Source organism: Odontesthes bonariensis, unplaced genomic scaffold (assembly GCF_027942865.1).
Source record: "Odontesthes bonariensis isolate fOdoBon6 unplaced genomic scaffold, fOdoBon6.hap1 scaffold_247, whole genome shotgun sequence".
Lineage (NCBI taxonomy): Eukaryota > Metazoa > Chordata > Actinopteri > Atheriniformes > Atherinopsidae > Odontesthes > Odontesthes bonariensis.
The window spans coordinates 22,501-27,500 of NW_027457455.1; positions in this window are offsets into that span (position 1 = coordinate 22,501).

The following is a 5,000-nucleotide window of genomic DNA, read 5'->3' on the forward strand; positions in this document are numbered from 1 at the left end:
CGGGGTCGGCTTGTTTGAGAAAGAAACCCAGGAATCGCCTTCTTTTCCCGAGTTAAGACGAAATACGGATTTTTGTAAAAAAAAGATTTCCTTGGGCCAAACCAAGTTCAGACTCTTTAGTCCTTCATATATAGCCATTCCGAGTAGGTTCCATGCACAAAACCTCTTTAAATGGCCTTTTTTTGACAAAGAAACCCAGGAATCGCCTTCTTTTCCCGAGTTAAGACCAAATACGGATTTTTGTTAAAAAATGATTTCCTTGGGCCAAACCAAGTTCAGACTCCTTAGTCCGTTATGTCTATGTTCATTCTGAGTAGGTTCCATGCACAAACCTCTTTAAATGGCCTTTTTTGAGAGAGAAACCCAGGAATCGCCTTCTTTTCCCGAGTTAAGACGAAATACGGATTTTTGTTAAAAAATGATTTCCTTGGGCCAAACCAAGTTCAGACTCCTTAGTCCGTTATGTCTATGTTCATTCTGAGTAGGTTCCATGCTTAAACCTCTTTAAATTGCCTTTTTTGAGAAAGAAACACCGCAAAAGCTTTCCTTTGCGGAGTGATGTCGTTGCGCAGGGCATGAGTGCCTGGATGTTCTGAGAGGGGAGCAGGGATGAATGCCTGACCGAGGAGAGGTGCTGAAACTCGGCCTGGATGTGTGTCTGTGCGCAGGGCATGAGTGCCTGGATGCTGTGAGAGGGGAGCAGGGATGAATGCTGGACCGAGGAGAGGTGCTGAAACTCGGCCTGGATGTGTGTCTGTGCGCAGGGCATGAGTGCCTGGATGCTGTGAGAGGGGAGCAGGGATGAATGCTGGACCGAGGAGAGGTGCTGAAACTCGGCCTGGGTGTGTGACTGTGCGCAGGGCATGAGTGCCTGGATGCTGTGAGAGGGGAGCAGGGATGAATGCCTGACCGAGGAGAGGTGCTGAAACTCGGCCTGGATGTGTCATTGCGCAGGGCATGAGTGCCTGGATGCTATGAGAGTGGAGCAGGGATGAATGCTGGACCGAGCAGAGGTGCTGAAACTCGGCCTGGATGTGTGTCTGTGCGCAGGGCATGAGTGCCTGGATGCTATGAGAGTGGAGCAGGGATGAATGCTGGACCGAGGAGAGGTGCTGAAACTCGGCCAGGATGTGTGTCTGTGCGCAGGGCATGAGTGCCTGGATGCTATGAGAGTGGAGCAGGGATGAATGCTGGACCGAGCAGAGGTGCTGAAACTCGGCCTGGATGTGTGTCTGTGCGCAGGGCATGAGTGCCTGGATGCTATGAGAGTGGAGCAGGGATGAATGCTGGACCGAGGAGAGGTGCTGAAACTCGGCCAGGATGTGTGTCTGTGCGCAGGGCATGAGTGCCTGGATGCTATGAGAGTGGAGCAGGGATGAATGCTGGACCGAGGAGAGGTGCTGAAACTCGGCCTGGATCTGTGTCTGTGACTGGACGTTATGAGAGGGGAGCAGGGATGAATTCCTGACCGAGGAGAGGTGCTGAAACTCGGCCTGGATGTGTCATTGCACAGGGCATGAGTGCCTGGATGTTCTGAGAGGGGAGCAGGGATGAATGCTGGACCGAGGAGAGGTGCTGAAACTCGGCCTGGATCTGTGTCTGTGACTGGACGTTATGAGAGGGGAGCAGGGATGAATTCCTGACCGAGGAGAGGTGCTGAAACTCGGCCTGGATGTGTCATTGCACAGGGCATGAGTGCCTGGATGTTCTGAGAGGGGAGCAGGGATGAATTCCTGACCGAGGAGAGGTGCTGAAACTAGGCCTGGATGTGTGTCATTGCGCAGGGCATGAGAGACTGGATGCTGTGAGAGGACAAAAGCCGTGAATGCTGTCCGAGCAGAGGTGCTGAAACTCGGCCTGGGTTCTGTTTGTCTGTGCGCAGGGCATGAGTGCCTGGACGTTATGAGAGGGGAGCAGGGATGATTGCCTGACCGAAGAGAGGTGCTGAAACTCGGCCTGGATGTGTGTCTCTGGGCCGGGCATGAGAGACTGGCTGTTGGGAGAGGACGGCAGCCATGAATACTGGACCGAGGAGAGGTGCTGAAACTCGGCCTGGATGTGTGTCTGTGGGCAGGGCATGAGAGACTGGCTGTTGGGAGAGGAAAGCAGCCATGAATGCTGTCCATGCAGAGGTGCTGAAACTCGGCCTGGATTTGTGTCTGTGGGCAGGGCACGAGAGCCTGGATGTTGGGCATGAATCCCAGTTCAGAAAAAGGACCTTTTCTGAAAGAAACACAGGAATCGCCTTCTTTTCCCGAGTTAAGACGAAATACGGATTTTTGTTAAAAAGTGATTTCCTTGGGCCAGAACAAGTTCAGACTCCTTAGTCCTTCATATATACATACATATATATCCATTCTAAGTAAGTTGCTTGCATAAACCTGCACAAACCCGGATAAATGGCCTCTTTTGGGATCAAAACACAGGAATCGCCTTCTTTTCCCGAGTTAAGACGAAATACGGATTTTTGTTAAAAAATGATTTCCTTGGGCCAGAACAAGTTCAGACTCCTTAGTCCTTCATATATACATAGAGATATATCCATTCTAAGTAAGTTCCATGCATAAACCTGCACAAACCCGGATAAATGGCCTCTTTTGGGATCAAAACACAGGAATCGCCTTCTTTTCCCGAGTTAAGACGAAATACGGATTTTTGTTAAAAAGTGATTTCCTTGGGCCAGAACAAGTTCAGACTCCTTAGTCCTTCATATATACATAGAGATATATCCATTCTAAGTAAGTTCCATGCATAAACCTGCACAAACCCGGATAAATGGCCTCTTTTGGGATCAAAACACAGAATCGCCTTCTTTTCCCGAGTTAAGACGAAATACGGATTTTTGTTAAAAAGTGATTTCCTTGGGCCAGAACAAGTTCAGACTCCTTAGTCCTTCATATATACATAGAGATATATCCATTCTAAGTAAGTTCCATGCATAAACCTGCACAAACCCGGATAAATGGCCTCTTTTGGGATCAAAACACAGGAATCGCCTTCTTTTCCCGAGTTAAGACGAAATACGGATTTTTGTTAAAAAGTGATTTCCTTGGGCCAGAACAAGTTCAGACTCCTTAGTCCTTCATATATACATAGAGATATATCCATTCTAAGTAAGTTCCATGCATAAACCTGCACAAACCCGGATAAATGGCCTCTTTTGGGATCAAAACACAGGAATCGCCTTCTTTTCCCGAGTTAAGACGAAATACGGATTTTTGTTAAAAAATGATTTCCTTGGGCCAGAACAAGTTCAGACTCCTTAGTCCTTCATATATACATACATATATATCCATTCTAAGTAAGTTCCATGCATAAACCTGCACAAACCCGGATAAATGGCCTCTTTTGAGATCAAAACACAGGAATCGCCTTCTTTTCCCGAGTTAAGACCAAATACGGATTTTTGTTAAAAAGTGATTTCCTTGGGCCAGAACAAGTTCAGACTCCTTAGTCCTTCATATATCCATTATAAGTAGGAACCATGCACACACCTCTTTAAATGACCTTTATCCCGGTTCAGAAAAACGCCAAAGTGTCAAAAAGTACCAGGGGCATGAAGCCCGGTTCAGAAAAACGTCAAAGTGTCAAAAAGTACCAGGGGCATGAAGCCCGGTTCAGAAAAACGTCAAAGTGTCAAAAAGTACCAGGGGCATGAAGCCCGGTTCAGAAAAACGTCAAAGTGTCAAAAAGTACCAGGGGCATGAAGCCCGGTTCAGAAAAACGTCAAAGTGTCAAAAAGTACCAGGGGCATGAAGCCCGGTTCAGAAAAACGTCAAAGTGTCAAAAAGTACCAGGGGCATGAAGCCCGGTTCAGAAAAACGTCAAAGTGTCAAAAAGTACCAGGGGCATGAAGCCCGGTTCAGAAAAACGTCAAAGTGTCAAAAAGTACCAGGGGCATGAAGCCCGGTTGAGAAATATTTTCTAAGTGCCAAAAAGTACCAGGGGTGAGAATCCCGGTTCAGAAAATTTTCTAAGTGCCACATAGTACCAGAGGTGAAAAAGTTTATAGTACCAGGGGTGATAAAGTTTGAAAAAATTTCTGTCAGAGAACGGGAAAAGGGGACGATGGGCCGAGTCAGCCCAAGGCCCGCCCCCTATTCTCCCACACGACGAGGTTATTAGCAGACGACGAAAACACCATCTGCACGATTTCAGAAACCCAGTTTTCGGGAAAAATATCTGAGTACCAGACTGGGACGGTGAATTGATAATCCGAAAGATGACACTTTCCACGGCCTGAAATGATGGAGGAAGGGGGCAAAAGCTCCAGCCTGGCTCCTGGAGGAGGGGTCCAAAGGCAAGAACGTGTGTCCGAGGATGGGTGCAGGAGAGCGGATTCAAGGCGCGGCTGACCGCTGGAAGCTCCAGGCCGGTTCCTGGAAGATGGGAGGCCGACTTTGGCAGAGCATGAGTCCGAGGAAGGTGCTTGAGAGCGGATTCAAGGTGCGGCTGACCGCTAGAAGCTCCAGGCTGGTTCCTGGAAGATGGGAGGCCGACTTTGGCAGAGCATGAGTCCGAGGAAGGTGCTGGAGAGCGGATTCAAGGTGCGGCTGACCGCTAGAAGCTCCAGGCTGGTTCCTGGAAGATGGGAGGCCGACTTTGGCAGAGCTTGAGTCCGAGGAAGGTGCTGGAGAGCGGATTCAAGGTGCGGCTGACCGCTGGAAGCTCCAGGCTGGTTCTTTGAAGATGTGAGGCCGGCCTGGAGGAGAATGAGTCCGAGATAGGTGCTGGAGAGCGGATTCAAGGTGCGGCTGACCGCTGGAAGCTCCAGGCTGGTTCCTGGAAGATGTGAGGCCGACTTTGGCAGAGCATGAGTCCGAGGAAGGCGCTGGAGAGCGGATTCAAGGTGCGGCTGACCGCTAGAAGCTCCAGGCTGGTTCCTGGAAGATGGGAGGCCGACTTTGGCAGAGCTTGAGTCCGAGGAAGGTGCTGGAGAGCGGATTCAAGGTGCGGCTGACCGCTGGAAGCTCCAGGCTGGTTCTTTGAAGATGTGAGGC